Source organism: Xyrauchen texanus, chromosome 25, assembly GCF_025860055.1.
Source record: "Xyrauchen texanus isolate HMW12.3.18 chromosome 25, RBS_HiC_50CHRs, whole genome shotgun sequence".
NCBI classification, from domain to species: domain Eukaryota; kingdom Metazoa; phylum Chordata; class Actinopteri; order Cypriniformes; family Catostomidae; genus Xyrauchen; species Xyrauchen texanus.
In genome coordinates, this window is record NC_068300.1 from 33,348,092 (window position 1) to 33,365,384 (window position 17,293).

General features: G+C 39.4%; 1 protein-coding gene across 4 annotated transcripts in view; it reads right to left on the reverse strand.

The window, feature by feature from the left end:
• Positions 1-17,293, reverse strand: part of LOC127619191 (extracellular sulfatase Sulf-2-like) — a 246,908-nt gene that overhangs the window by 171,365 nt on the left and 58,250 nt on the right. Inside the window, exon 1 of one of the 4 annotated variants that reach the window (XM_052091992.1) lies at positions 6,877-6,931. The exons of the other annotated variants lie outside the window; for them this stretch is intronic. The gene's annotated coding sequence lies outside the window, so the exon portion shown is untranslated. Of the gene's footprint in view, positions 1-6,876; positions 6,932-17,293 lie in introns of those variants that run through there. 4 annotated transcript variants of the gene reach the window in all.

Genomic DNA, 17,293 nt, shown 5'->3' on the forward strand with positions numbered 1-17,293 from the left:
GTCAAACTCAGTTAGCAAAAATGTAATGTAATGTTCATTCTAATTGTATTATATTTTATTTTATTAACTATTATATTATATGTTATATCTTAAATACAAAATGCTGTAATGTACAAAATAGAAACATAAGTGGAAGAACAGATAATGAATATAAGTAAATAAAAAAACGCTGTCAACAACTAGGTGAATATATGTATACTAAACATTGCAAACACACCAAAGATGAATGAAAAGAATAGTGAAAAAAGTGATTTTCTAAAAGTAATAGATCATTCTGCACAAAATGTTGTTTCATTATGTAAATAATTTGGCTGAATATTTAAGAAAATAACTTTAAACGTTCCATTAGCAAAGTAAATTAAGTATTTATACAAAGAGCTATAATGAAGTTACGATGAGTGATTCTAAGGTGATATTTCAACACTTTATAAATGAACAGTGATGATTAAGTAACACTTTTGGGAAAGCTCATTGGAACAGAACAAATGTTCATTACCTTACACATAGATAACATTCGTAAGACCTAAGATCCATTGTGATTGGGGAAACACAGCCCATGCACTCACAGAAAAAACTTTTAATATGTAATTTAGAAAAACTGACATAGTTTTTTGTGCAGTTTTGGAACATGTCACAAGTGCTCCCAATGTTTCACATATGACGACAAGGGGGTACATGCAAAATCCATGTGTCAATGCTATTTTAATATGACAGTATATTATTATATAAAAACACAAGAATTGAATATGCTTCTGCATGCACAAACAAGTGAGGGAACATTTTAGGAAAGATGTGCTTACTATCAGTTAAAGCAAATACCAAAATGATTATGTATCAGGATAACCTATTCTGTGAACTGTATATTGTAAATTAAAAATCCTATGAGGTACCCAGCTGTAAATATTAGATTAATTCATACTGTACAGTGCATCCGGAAAGTATTCACAGCGCTTCACTTTTTCCACATTTTGTTATGTTACAGCCTTATTCCAAAATGGATGAAATTTTCCTCAAAATTCTTCAAACAATAAACCATAATGACAACATGAATGAAGTTTGTTTGAAATCTTTGTAAATTTATTAAAAATAAAAAACAAAAAAAAAAAAATCACATGTACATAAGTATTCACAGCCTTTGCCATGACACTCAAAATTGAGCTCAGGTACATCCTGTTTCCACTGATCATCCTTCAGATGTTTCTACAACTTGTTTGGAGTCCACCTGTAGTAAATTCAGTTGATTGGACATGATTTGGAAAGGCACACCACTGTCTATATAAGGTCCCACAGTTAACAGTGCATGTCAGAGAAAAAACCGAGCCATGAAGACCAAGGAATTGTCTGTAGACTTCTGAGACAGGATTGTATCGAGGCACAGATCTGGGGAAGGGTACAGACAAATTTCTGCAGTATTGAATGTCCCAATGAGCACAGTGGCCTCCATCATCCTTAAATGGAAGTTTGGAACCAGGACTCTTCCTAGAGCTGAGCGATTGGGGGAGAAGGGCCTTAGTCAGGGAGGTGGACCAAGAACCCGATTGTCACTCTGACAGAGCTCCAGTGTTTCTCTGTGGAAAGAGGAGAACCTTCCAGAAGAACAACTATCTCTGCAGCACTCAACCAATAAGGCCTGTATGGTAGAGTGGCCAGACAGAAGCCACTCCTCAGTAAAAGGCACATGACAGCCCGCCTGGAGTTTTCCAAAAGGCACCTGAAGGACTCCCAGACCATGAGAAACAAAATTCTGTTGAACTCTTTGGCCTGAATGGTAAGCGTTATGTCTGGAGAAAACCAGGCACCGTTCATTACCTGGCGAATACCATCCCTGTAGGGATGTTTTTCAGCAACTCTGTAAATGTCCTTGAGTGGCCCAGCCAGAGCCCAGACTTGAACACGATTGAACATCTCTGGAGAGATCTGAAATGGAGCTTGAGAGGTCCTGCAAAGAAGAATGGGAGAAACTGCCCAAAAATAGGTGTGCTAAGCTTGTAGCATCATACACAAAAAGACTTGAGGCTGTAAAGGTGCTTCAACAAAGTATTGAGCAAAGGCTGTGAATACTTAAGTACATGTGATTTTTTTCGTTTTTTATTTGTAATACATTTGCAAAGATTTTAAACAAACTTCTTTCCCGTTGTCATTATGGGGTATTGTTTATAGATTTTTTTTAGGAAAATAATGAATTTAATCCATTTTGGAATAAGGCTGTAACATAACAAAATGTGGAAAAAGTGAAGCGCTTTCCGGATGCACTGTAATTGGTCACAAAAGGTCATAGAGCGATTTAGTTTTTATTTGGATTAATTGTGCAGCCATAATTCATAACTGACCTTCACTGACCATCTGACGCATATTGTACAGAAAAATGCACTTTCTTGATCTAGCAAACTCTATTTGAATGGTTTTACACAGCATCCGTTAGTGACATTAAATCTTTGAAAGATATTCTTTCAACTAGTTTTGTTTGAAGGAACATTTTCAGCGATTAAAACCTTCAATTTCACTCTGTTCCTCACACGGAGCTATCGTTTGGTTTCAGAAGTCTTTAAATGCAGCATAAGTCATGCATGCTAGTCTGGAATCAACTACTCTAAACAGCATGTAAAAACCAAGTGAGGCATGCAATTTTGTTGGTCAGACCTTTTTTTTCTGTATAGGTGGACTTGGTTTGTTTTTTTGGTCAATTAAGCTACAAATTGATCCAGACTTTTTAATGATAGCCAAAAGTCTGGCTACTAAAGACCAGACTCAACTAACAAATGTTTCTTGCATTCCCAAACATACCTTGCTAACCATTACCATACGCATACACACAGAGGCTGCAATCAGACACAATCTTGTCTCGTCACGTGCTGTGGATATAAAATGTATTCCACCCATGCATAAGGGACGAAACATACATTAGTAAATGAGTTTCAATAACAGCAGTAATGCGAAGGGTGTGGGTGTTTATGTGCACAGTCTCATCTGTGCCTAATTTTTTCCTCTCTTGTACTCAAGTAAAGAACTAAGGTGCAATTTCTCTTATTTTTCCAACCAAATAGATCAGAAGGGAGTCATCAAAGCCCCTCCACTGAGGATAAATCAAGCAGGACACACAGAATAAAAGCAAGGACACATGCACACACGCACGCATGCAGAGGTAGCAAAGTCACACAAAGACACGCATACATATGCAAACTGGGAGTTGCAGTGGCTAGTTAGTCCACACATACAAAAAGAGCTGTGAAAGCACACACACACCATCACCTCTCCAGTCCTTCTCTAGTATGGAGTTTTTATAGTGACAGAATGGGAGAGAGATAACATCTATATGTAGCAAAAGTAGGTCTAAGTGAACACTCCATGATGGGGTGACAGGCTCTCTTTTATTCTGCATCATTCAACTCATTCTTCTCTTGTCTCCACTAACCAATACTATTTATGAGCCAAGTAAGTATGAGCAATAGTCACAGTAATGCTTGCTTTAGCAAATAGCACTAAATAGCAAAAGCGTATTAAACTACAAAATACAAACCATTAATTATTTACATGCCACCCCCATCACAAAAAATACACCCAATATAATCAAAGAGATTTAGATGTTTGATTATAACACACATTACACTATTGTTTCATCAGATTTTCCCTAATTGTATTGTAGCCAATGTATTTTGGGGTTTTATTGTTGGAGCTAATTGCGTTTTGAACATCTGTGCTGATTTGCAAGTAACAGACACATGTCAGACCATCTGCTGCCCAATAGACAGACACACACACACACACACACACACACACACACACACACACACACACACACTTTGCAGCCATCCTATTGTTGGGCATATTACAGCTGTATTTTATACAACAGTCCCCAGGCAGCCATTCAAACATCTTTATGTGAATATCCTGCCTTACAGAGTCATTTGATTTGTAGAGGGCAAATCAACCCTGCAGCTCTAAAATCACTTTTTTATCCATTTATGTGGACTAAAAGATTCATGAAATATCACTGAACTGCACTGCAATGCAATACTGATCTTGAGCCAGTGTCCACTCTCGTGTTCATTAAAACCAAGAAAATGGACTCATCTTAACTTCAGAGAATGTAGGAAAATAGGACCCATGAGTGCAAAACTATGAAAAAAATGGCATCTTGGTGGGATTTCTGAACAAATAGTCACTGATCGTACTAATCGAAGCCCTATAGGCTGGTTTTGGGTTCACCTATCCAGAATTGGAAATATTTCTTAGTGGATGTTAACATAAGATGCGTTCTTGTTTTCAAAAACAACTAGACGGAGTGCAACAGAATGGAACAGAATGCAGCGGTCTTAAGATGGGTTTTAAAGATGGACTATTATTTTAACTAACTTAGTTTCTTGGAATCACATTACTATACCGATATTTTTGTACAATTATTTTTTATTGCATCAAAGCAGTGTCCTGGTCAAGTCAAGTCATTTTTATTTGTATAGTGCTCTTCACAGCACAAGGTGGATCAGAATCTGACATTGCTGGTTCAAAATAAATGATGTGTCCATGCCTCCATTAGTAATTAAAAAATGTCACTTCAGAAATAGTATCATGGCTTGTGCTGTTTCGAACAAGTTATTGGATAAACAAGGATGGACGGATGTGTGTGTGTGTGTGTGTGTGTGTGTGTGTGTGTGTGAGAGAGTGAGTGAGAGAGAGAGAGAGAGAGAGCAATCACCTGGTGCCACACCCAAGCAGAGGTGTCAGCTTTCTGAAGGTCAGCTTTCTCAGTGGAAAAATAGCGTCCCTATTTCACAGCAGCCGGTGTGCAAGAGTCGATCACTATAGAAGTCTCTCAGCTGGGATGAGCCGTAATGCTCAAGTTCTTAGTTTAGAGCCGTTTAAAGCTATTTCCTAGCTTTAGTAATGTAGTAGTAAATCACACGATTATGAAGAGCTGGCTCATATTAGACACAAAAATGATCTTTTGCCACCACCTGCTGGCTAACATATGTAATGTAAAAAAAAAGACAAACCATAGCTCTTAACAGATCTACACTGCTCTTACACTTTAGTTTAGAACGGCATGAACACAAGCAGAGTGATACACACAGAGAAAAGTGTCGGAGTGCTGGTGTTGTCAGACCATCAGTGCTCATGGAACATCTCTCGTCCAATCAGATTTGATGACCGGAACTAACTGTTGGATATATATAACTTCATAAGATGTTTGTTAATAGAGAAAAATGGCTAAACAACATGAATATAATGCCAATGTTCATTATTTTGTATTTGTTATATTATGTGTAGTACAAGTCATGGTTTTAAGTTAGTAAGTGTTAAGGGCCAATGTTTAAACAAAAAGATTTTGTATGAACTGTAAGATTAATGACTAATGTCTTTGAAGTCCATCCTGAATTAACTGCTAAATTGCACAGATGCATTGTGTTTTGTTATTTTGCTGATCAAGGCTTTATTTGGAAATGTATTTATTGTCTATGTATTCCATTTTAAGACTGTAGTTCATCCTTTGACCAAGGTGATGAAGGCAGAGGTCAGTGAGGTGCATCACAGTTTGACTGGCAGCTTGTGGCAGTTCATTTCAGTGAAGTCCATCCTAACTCCAAGTGCTAAATAATACTAGAGGCACTACAACGGCAACTTTTTTTCACTTTCATACAAATTACGAGTAAAATGGCAGGTTATCAGTTCATAAACACTTAATTTTCACACAGCTCCTCACACAATGCTAGCTTATGACTTCTAAATACCTTTACTACAATGCATGATGATACACTTTAACATTTGCTTTACGTTCTGGCCATTCCATCCACAGAACAACTGCTCACTGGATGTTTTGGTTTTTGACACCATTCTGTGTAAACTCTAGAGACTATTGTGTGTGAAAATCCCAGGAGATCAGCAGTTACAGAAATACTCAAACCAGTCCATCTGGCACTAATAATCATGCCACGGTCCAAATCACTGAGATTACATTTTTTCCTCATTCTGATGGTTTATGTGAACATTACATAAAGCTCCTGACACGAATCTGCATAATTGTATGTACTGCACTGATTCCACACATTTGCAACCCCTACTAGATACTATACAAGTTGACCCTTACTAACTGACAAGTCATGTGTTGAATGACTAGTCAATTAAGCAACCATTGTGACCATTCCTATATCTCAAAAAACAGAAATGTTCCTGTGGCGACTCCTTTCACTTGTGGATCTCACATGAACTGATCGAAACACATTTACTGCCACGTTCCCTGTCTAACAATGTCCAGCTGCATGCATAATACACGAGGTGAGAGCAGCTCTGCCCAGAAAACAAGAACAAACACAACGTGTGAAACAGACTCTATGATGACATCCCCAGTCAGCACGCAACAATGTACAATATCTCTCTTTTTTGCCTCTCTGCCTGCCTGTATTTCTCAGGTTCTTGTGACTTTCCAAATAAGTATGTTTCAACACTCTAATCAGCACATTGACACCTAAATCAAAAATAGTTTGCAGTTAAAAAAGTGGAGAACTACAGCATTAGTCATTTTTGACTAATAAATAAATAAGAAAAACTGAATAAATATGCCACAACAAAATATCCACAGGCATTGAGACAGTGAACTTACTTTTTTACAGTTTGTTGGGCTCATGTATTCAGATACAAGACATTGGCAGGCCTAACACAGTCTTAAAGCCTGATTGAGGCCCACAAAAACAGTCATAAATCTTACTGATAAAAACCGCAACAAAATCAAACAAAGGGAATACAAAACCGACTACAAATCCCAAGAAGCCTTGCTCACTTTACAACTGTGTGAAATTCCAAAGGACCAAACTCTCAACTCCTATTGGATGAGGCACTCATCAGAACGCACCTCAACTATGATGTCATCAGGAGTAGAAATACCTTTGAATTCCTTTTGAGCGTTGCTTCCAGTGACTTTGCTTGCCGTGTGTAGACGCAGTCATCGCTTCTCTCAGGTGTTGCCTCGTTCTTGCTGGACGAGTTCCTCTGGGCAGGGTGTGGTCTCCTGGTTACTTCCATAACCTCTGTTCCTGATGGAGGGAACGAGACGTTGTGTCCCTCCTGCCACAATGCTGAACTACTTGCTGAAATGGCCAGGACCTTATTCTTTGCTCCTCAGCACAAAACCTGAATGAGCGATATGCACATCCCCTCCTTTATACACATATGTCCGGGGAAGTGGCATGCAAATACCACTTGCCAATTCCCATTGGCCTTTTTTCAAAGATCAGAGGCGTCTCGGGCTCTCAAGAGCGACCCCAAGTGTAACTACATCAACATAACGTCTCGTTTCCTCCATCAGGAACACGTACAGGTTTGGAGACACATTTTATATGGTCAGCCGGGTTGGGCCCCATTCCATTGCTGTGGAGTCCAGGGTCTGTTTAAGACAGCGCTGATGATGGTGCTGTGTGTGTGTGTTGTAACTTGCAACATTGTAAAATTACGGTGCGAAAGTGCGGGCTCGGGAATAAGGTGAAAAACAGAGAAGAACCACAACAAGCTGAGTGATGTCAGAGGCAGAGTGGCAAATTAGCAATGTTAGCAGTTGTGGCAATGAACGAGCAATCGTTATTATAGCTCAAAAGGGCCAACAGTCGAAGTTATCTTATGCAAGATACAAAAAAATCTGCAAACTGATTCTAAACAAAATGCGTTTGTCATCTGTCACCGTGACAGCAAGTGGACTTTTGAAACCAAAATAATGAGTGAATATGCTAATCTGTTTCAATCAGCAAGAGAGGAATCACAGAAAACCTGGATGTATTTTACCAACTTTCTTGGAGGATGGATTATATGCGTAAAAGCCAGGCACAGGGGAGAAGGCTACAAACGTTACATTAGGTAGGACACAAAGTTGTGTTTTCACAGCTTGTAATTAACTTGTTAATAGAAATGAGCTGTGAAATCGGTGTCGTTCGGGTCTGTGTCTCCCGGCCAGGTCCGGGTCCCAGCTTTAAAATATCAAACAGGTCTGGTTCGGGTCCAGGCAGCACATTTCCAGGTCTTTTTGGGTTCGGTGCCTTGGTCAGGGCATACCAGAGCAGGCAATGGGAGGATTCTGGGAAGGATGTGTGCCAGCGCATCTATACTGAGGAGTGCCTAGGTCGTGAAGACCTCTACATCCAGGCACAAGAACAGTTTTTACCCTCAGGCCATTTTCCACATGAAGAATTAAACTGCCCCAGGACTCCCACATAGTGCAATAATGTAAAAGTATATCTCATGTACATATGGAATTCACATATTTAATTCCATAATACCCCTACAGTACGTACCCCTATAGTACATGCCCCTACCTTACACATATATTACCACTTGCACATGTACATATGCAATTCGATTGTATGAAGCAAGAACATGCTCTTGCAATTGAATTCCCTCTCTAACGTGATTCAGCAATGTAGAGAACTAGCGTAAATCCTCATGAAAATGGACACTATAGTTCATACAGATTTGATTTGATAGGCTGCTGATGAATATATTTCTGATGATGATATCATATTGTGGGCCACAAACGATCGCTCGAGGGCCGCATGTGGCCCACAGGTCATCTGTTGAATAGCGCTGATCTAAACACTTAAGACGGGCGTACATCGTGCAATATTTTCCAGTCAGAAGAGATCGTGGTTGCTCGTGGAAATCATGGTTGCTCGTGTGGTCATGGCTCGCATTGTGTCAGAGAATGATGAGCGTACCCGAGCGGCATACGAGCAACTCACGAACTCAAGATAATTTTTACAAATGTTTAAAAACTTTGGGCCGATTTGGCGATCTACCTGAAATTGACCAATTAAGAGAAGATGTTACAACTCACACAATCAATGTAAACTGAGTGTTCATGAAGCTTTTAAACATTTGGACAAAATGGTTGTGTTAAAACTGTGTTTTCCCAATAATATTCACGACTACTTCACTGGGAATGATTCTACAGAAAGGTCATGCTGTTCTCTGCTCTTCAAACAAATCATTTGCTATACGGGTTGTGCTAGAAAACAATCTTTATCCATCTGACGGACAGAGTTTTCACATTTCCGTCATAATCTATTTTTATTCGCCATACTTGCATTCATTTCAGTTCTAGGGCTGCATTTAGGGGGAGATAGCTTTGGTTATAATTGTAAATGCACACAATAGTGGCTATGTGATCGAAGATTTTTTTTAACTCTCCAAGTGTGCGTCTTTAGTGAAACAAAGAACTTCTAGGTTGAAAGTTCTACCTGTCAATAAACCGATGCGCTAATAGGAATTTTAAACTTTGCTGTGTGTGGATTTAAAGCGCATTCACATGGACGAGATCTCACAGATCTTCTTCAGAATGTGTGCTATCAACATTCAAGCGGTGACACAGATGAGAAGGACGTAGCCTACATCTAAACCTGAATAATACAGGTACTCCCCTAAAATAACACAATTCTGCAGTAAACGTAATGTTTGTGCTTAAATTAAATCCAAGTATAACTGACAGATAACGGAGTGTGAATTTTCCGCACTTTATTTTTAATCTTGTACATATTGTGCACTTTATTTTCATACAGAAACTGGCAGCAACACACTGACGTTATGACTGATGTATGAAGCCATAAAATCACACAACCTCCCTTCAAAATCTCAATCTGTCAAATGTTGAACAGCATTTGTAATAAGTATCCATTTTTTTTCTCAGCTAATGGAGCCCCTGGCCATGCTAGTCTTCTATTTTAGTTCTAAATCGCATGCTACAAGGAATTAAAGCAATGTCCTCATCTGTCTTTGTCTTATAATGATAAATAGAGTGAAAATTAATGCGATTGCTCCAGAATTCGGCAGGTCATAAAAGTCATGTATTGTTCGATTGCACCTCTACGATTTTCAGATAAAATGACTCGTAACGTGTGCAGGGGTGCACAACCTCCCGAGTGTCAGATCTCACACCGTGTATGCCCAGCCTTATCCTCAGCGAATGAGGAAGAAACTGAAAGAGAAAGACTGACATCCTCTTTCTTGTTAAGGAACTGCCATGAGATTCGCAAGAAGCACTGAAGAGGTTTTTTTTTACCCCTCTTCTAAACTCTTAAAGACACCTAATTACTCACTTACTTGATTACCTACAATCACTATTACAAGCATAATTAACTGCTTGTCTAAACAGAGCAGAGCCTGAGACTACAAAGGGGAGATGGATGGAGGGAAGGTAGCATGTTAAGGAGGTCTGAATAGACACAGCCGTGTTTAAGGAAATTAAGCTATTAGCTGATGTGTGTAGTTTAAAAAAATATATATAAATATTGTATTCCAGCTTAATATGCTGTCATCTATAAGCAGGGGTTAAGTTAAGGTTCCATTTCCATTTCATGCAGGCAGTTCCCAGATCAGTTTGTTTATGCATTCTGTGGTGGTGGTACTCCTCAAAACTCCCAATTCAACCCCTGACTACTGGTAAGCCATTTGTACATTATTTTCACCCAAGAAGGTAACACTGTAGTGCTACCAAAACGTTTATATATTTGTCTGAGCTGCCCATCCAGCCTGACACAACAACATCAGCTCAACCATTTGGGTAGGTTGGGGGCAGGACTCTCTGTTTATAAACCAAAGAAAGGTTGTTTTTTTAATCTTTTTGAAATGTTGCAACTTTTTGCAATTCAATGATGCTAGTGGCACAGAAATGACAAACTTCTGCTTTCATTCACATTTTGAGACAATGAAGAGATCATTTAAAATGGTGTCTAACCCAAGTATATTGTGGATGCTTGTATGTGAGATGTCAAAATTTGCAGGAATCTCATTGTGCCTCAAATATTAAGGCTCCTCACTGTGGCAACATTTTCGCAGAATTATATTACGTGGTTCATTACACACATTGTGGCTGTTCCGAGGAGAAAATGTCCAATGTGTGACACTAGAACACTAAACTTCCAAACAGATGAGTTTTTTTTTTTTTTTTTTCCAATGCACTCTATGTCCTCATGGTGGCGTAGTGACTGGCCTCAATCTGGGTGGTGGAGGACAAATCTCAGTTGCCTACGCGTTTTGTCAATCCATGCATCTTATCACGTGACTTTTTGAGTGCGTTATAACAGAGAAATAGCGAATGTGGAGGCTTTGCGCTATTCTCCATGGCATCCACGTCCAACTCACCACGTGACATTCCGAGAGCGAGAACCACATTATAGTGACCACAAGGAGCTTACCCCATGTGACTCTACTCTCCCTAGCAACCTGGCCATTTTGGTTCCTTAGGAGACCTAGCTGGAGTCACTTAGCACTTCCTGGATTCGAACTCGTGACTCCAGGGGTCCAAGGTTTTTAAAGTTAATGCTCTTTCAAGGTTTACATAAACAAAGCCTACTGTACCTCCCTACCCTAAACCTTAAGCCTAAAAAACAAAAGTTATAAAAAAGGACATAAAACACATTTTTGAAGCAATCAAGTTAATTTGTGGTGCTTTTGGCTCGTGTACTCTTAAGGATTTGTACCATTGTCCTCTGCATCACAAGTGCAATACTCTTATCAGTTTAGCTGATCAGTTTTATTTATTCACTCTGAAACAAGCTTATATGTAGTTGTTTATGTAATGCAAATGTTCAAATGTATCATCCTCCAAGTCATGCGCTAGTAAAAGTGCTTAAATGTCATAAGATATCATTGCATTAGGAACAGGGTGAAAAGTTAGTGTTTATGAACTGATAATCTGACATTTTACTTGTGATTTGTGCGAAAGTAAATAAAAGTCGTAGTTGTTGTAGCACCTCTAGTGTACATTTTACCAAGAAACTGCCACGATACATACATTGCAACACATTAAAATCATTTTGCAAAAAATGCCGGTATAAAAATATGATTTGCACCATTTTAGTCCCAGAACAACATTTACATTGGGATGCACCGAAATTTCGGCCTCCGAAAATTTTCGGCCGAAAATGGCACTTTCGGTTTTCCGCCGAAAGAGAAAAAAGGCCGAAAATATATACCTCCTCGCCCCGCCCCTCAGAGCTCTGATTTCACTCTGGATCGATCTAGCCCTTATCACGGCGCTGCCAAACAAAGGCCGATCATGTCAGCGGTGTGGAAATTCTTAAAAATTTCTGATAAGGACATCAAATTTGTGATCTGCAGTGTTTGTTCAGCAGAACTTTCAAGATATATATATACAGAGTACAGCAAGAGATTCTACAGGAAAGTGCCCCGATCCACAGCAGTGCCACAACTAGCGCAGCTACACCACAACTTGAGACGTCTCTAGCTGAACTACGCCAGAAGCGACAATCCCCTTTACCTTGGTCGCATAAACAAAGACCACTTTCCTTTGCTTGCGCGGATTGCACGCAGGTATTTATCTGCCCAAGCACCAGCACAGAGAGTGAGAGACTGTTCAGTGCAGCATCTCATGTTCTTGATGAGCTCCTGTCAGAACGTTTAGCAACTTTTGTTCTTGAAGAGAAACCTGTCACTTGTAGTTAAATAGAAAGCGGTCCAATCTGATGTGTATAGCAATTACATTACACTTGTTCTTCACTTGAGGATACATCTGTTGTTTACAGTTGAGGTTGGATTTAGTTCAATTACTGCTGTTTTGCACTGTTGTTTTGCACAATAATGTTCACTTAAAGTGTACATACGTTTACATAAACAGAATAGAGCACTGATCTATATATATAATTATATATTATAGTTATATATGTGGAATAGAGGCCCTCTGCCATTCTGTGTTCTGCCTTTTTGTTTTAATTAAAATTACTGTTGCATATATAGAATTTTTGAAAGATGCTAGCTAAGTTCATTACTTGACTGTTGTTTTGCATATAATAGTTTTCTAAAACATTACATTATTTGGATAATTGTTAATAAAATCTGTAAAATTAGTTTAACAGAACTGAATGAAGAATAATATTTAATATAGTTTTAATAAATTTGTCTAATTTTGGTGTTTTACGTTCAATAAAAGTGTGATATATTTTAGTGGTTTGTATTTTTTCAATGCAGATTCATAAATTTCATGAAATTAATGAAAAAGTATAATATTAATACAATTAATGAAAAAATCTTTTTTTTTTTTTAAATCGGTAAAAAACATTTATGCATTTGGCAGACGCTTTTATCCAAAGGGACTTACAGTGCACTTATTACAGGGACAATCCTCCTGGAGCAACCTGGAGTTAAGTGCCTTACTCAAGGACACAATGGTGGTGACTGTGAGGATCGAACCAGCAACGTTCTGATTACTAATTATGTCCTTTAGCCCACTACACCTTTACGCACACCTTTATGCAATGTCTAAGATCAACTGTTAACGCTTTTATTGTTTAGCCCGTGACCTAGACATAAATTTGAGTGAAATGCCAAGGCCAGTGTGGGCCATCCAGGCAGTAGTGTTGGGTTAGTAGTTAGTAGAGGTGTGGGTGGAGAAACATACAAGATCAAAATTATATGCTACTAGATAACCAAGAATGTATGAAGCATTGATCGTATAAATGTGCATGAGCTGTCAGAAAATGCCCACACTTTTCACCTGCAACACACACACACACACACACACACACACACACACACACACACACACACACACACACACACACACACACACACACACACACACACACACACACACACACACACACACACACACACACACACACACACACACACAATAGTAGTCTCTGCAAGTACGCAAATGCAGATGTAAATGCTTGGCTAACAAATTGCAAGCCAAAAGTCCCATTGTAGTACGTGCTTATTATGCATTGTTGTGTTACTGTGGTGGTAACAAAACCTCCATACTCAAGAGGGGATAGATTTACCTTAAAATATATGTGCAACCTCCTGTGACAATACAACGCATACTTGTGTTTTATTTTGAATTGCGTTCAGACAAATTAAAAAAACTAATGATGCATGACAGAGTTTCCGGCTGTATCTACAGTACAAGCATTTGCGTTCATGTACATGTGTACAGTATCTTTCAGGAGTAAGCAAAGTGCACACATGGCAATGCTTTCAGAGTTTAATATGAGTGAGGAGAAATGAGAACCAATGAAAAATGAAACGCATATAAGCATTAACGGATTTAAGAACCGAAGCTTTCCTGCTTATCTTTCCACCAACAATTCCACTATCCTCGAGCAGAGGGCAAAAACCTTCCCACAATGCCACTCCACTCCATTAGTGTAAACAATAACCACTGTGTCATGGTCAGCACATAAACCAGTCAAAAAAAGGGTAAAATACAGTAATAATTTCCTTCTGCAAAACTTGAAGAGTCATTGATTTTTAATTTATTATGCACCTTTTACGTTGAGGTGAAAGTCTGTCATCACTTTTAAATACAAGCACGCCTTGAACATAAAAAAGGATCAGGTCTTTCTGCTGAGTCAGGGTTGGTGCCCTGCAGGCCACTGTAGCAGAGCTGTATTCATTACTTCTATTCCTCTGAGACACAAGCTTTATTAGAGGCTGACAGACGGGTGGGGCATGAGTTGAATAAAACGGAAATGTTGAGGGGAGAAAGACGGAGCTGGGTGCTTTATTATATATTAAAAAAAGAGCAAAGGAGAGGGTGGTCTGTAATGGAAAACAAAGGTTTAACTCATCGGACTTCTAATGTATTAGATATCTGAGAGAGAGAGAGAGAGAGAGAGAATGAAAATTACATTACATTTTTTAACCTAAACAATAGTGTCATTAGCCAATGCAACATGCTGAAGCAATCATATCAATTTGTAGTGCATCTATAACACTTTTCACTCAAGTGTCGTGTTGCGTGCTCATCGGGTTTCATACCCAAGTCTTTTGCAAGTGCAACATTCCATTGATTGAGAAACCTCACAATTCGATGGCATTTGAACAAGTTTGTAAATGCAGTTGAATATAATGCAAATGTTAAAATGTCACCTTACAAGTCATGCACTCTATAAAAGTGTTTTGATGTCAAAAGGTACCATTGTGTGAGGGACGGGGAAAACTTGTTAATCTGCCTTATTCTTTGTGTGAAAGTGAACAAAAAGACATTGGGTCTCATTCACAAATAATTGTGTGGATTTTGCGTACTTTCAGGAGCTTTCACGAACAATTTTCACAAGTACTCACATGAATTTGTTCTAACCCTCGTTCTAATATTAATGAATGAAGGAGCACATGCCTGAAGTTAGTCATTTGCATTAAACATGCCCAAGCCATCTCCATATCAGGACTTTCAGCACCATAATATGTACTTCGTACTATAGATGTTGGATGAACTGAAGGTATGCATGGAGGTGCCTACTGCCGGTACGAATTGCGCACTTCAAACACTGTCATACAGAAAAGAAAATGACCGTGCCATTGAGATGTTGTGCCAAACACAACATATTAAACCCATCTGACAAAACTTTTCCAGGCTGTTAAGAAGCATTCCACCAGCTGCATCCAAGCACATTCAGCGCCATAGTACATCATTTTTGCGCTCTGTCACTGAGCACGCATGTGCAGATCTTGAACCCAGCTCGAGCTATAACGCACATCATTATTGTATTTTTGCTGCTTTGAAATGATTCTATATATAATAAGACTACTTTATACATGTGTGTGAATATATTCATATACATACGGTATATACATATGTATTGTGTATAATTTCATTAATTCTGTGTTTTTCCATGTTTATATGGACGCCGTATGCGATTTTTAAATGGAGATTCATTAACAAAGTTGGGAGGAGACAGTTAATTCAATCTGACCAATCACACTGCTAGAGCAAGCATATATAAACAGCTGCTTACCTCTAATGTAGCATTGAGCCTTCCGGCATTTGACCCACCCATTTGCCCACAAACTGAATTGGATCATCGGATGCTACTTCGCTGCAAAGCATTCGCCCTCATCAGAACAACTCTTCAGTCTAAATAATCTTGTTATTCAACAGAAGCTGCCACAGCAGCTCATTATTTTTGCAGCATTGACCTCTACCACTTTAAGTGCTATTTTTACTTGCCAAAGCAGATCATAGCGTGAAGCTGCTTCCGCAAACTGGCTGCTTCGGCGCTGTATACATGTTAAACAGCTCCCCACGACTGTTCACATGTTTTCTTATCTAAACTTTCCACCCTGATCGGTCCGTCATATGAGCCTGCCTCTGTGAACGGGCTCTGCTCCGGCTTCATGCCATTTGAGCTCTATTACAGCTTTAATTGAACGTGAGGGAAACAAAACATTAACTATTTAATTAAATCATCATTCCAACGGTGCCCAATATTTCAATCCGGTTCTCCCGCACAGGTGATTCCTGTCAGCCTGATTATTTTGCTATGCAGCTGGTTTAGGGCATGTTCCATTCAGTGATTCCATATGAAGTCATCATCCAACATGTATATCACGATTGTTCTCCCTTTAATGTGCCCTACGGAGTGTGATTTTATTCCATTTGGAACACAGGGGCATTTATGCAACAAGCAAACGTCCTTTCAAACGACCGCTACTCTAATTACAAACATCTTTCCAAATGTTTGCCACAGCAACATCTGACAATGCTACAGCTCACTACAGCTTTATACAGCTGATGCATATAGCACTTTCAAAAGAATAAAGTGTCCTTCCATCAAATGCTGTGCAGGCCCCCGCCTGCAGATTCAGCTGCTCGCAGCACTGAGCGAGCTCAGTAAAATACAGCATAAACCATTCTCACATTATTTGTATGCTCTCGTATATCGTACGACCCTCCTGTTTGAATGCAGTGAGAGCCTCCATGTCCAGGCTGTGGGCTCTCCCGTTCAAACTGCAGTGAGGCTATTCCATTCGAATGTGATAAATCCGCCATTTAAATGCAGGCTTGGATTACCCGTTCACCATGTGACTCTTACGTCAGTAGGATGCAGGATACGCAGCCGAGTAAATCATTTACGCTAATCAGATCAACAAAGAGGACATTCAATTTGCATTTCCAACCTGCTGAATTCCATCCAGCTCTCCCAAGTTAAATCCCCATGCGACCTGCTCTTCGCAGACTATACTCAAGCCATTTCTTCAGCAACGGTGCCACAACCACAGCAGCCCACAAAGGCCTTCCCGAGCACCAAATACACTTACTGGGCCACTTGTCATCCAACGCATATCTTAGCTATATTTGTACCAACTGTCTCCACATCAGAAAGGCACAACATGCCCTCATCAGCTAATCACGAAACGTTCATAATCGGGGTCAGGATTGGATTCACGCCTCCGCCTGGGGTGACTCTGCCCAAATGTGGGGGTGGCCCCTTGTTCAGGCGTAATGATCCCCCCATCATATAACAGCTTCTGCAAGAGCTAATTTCCATGAGGCCATAATCGCCACTGTCTCTTCAGT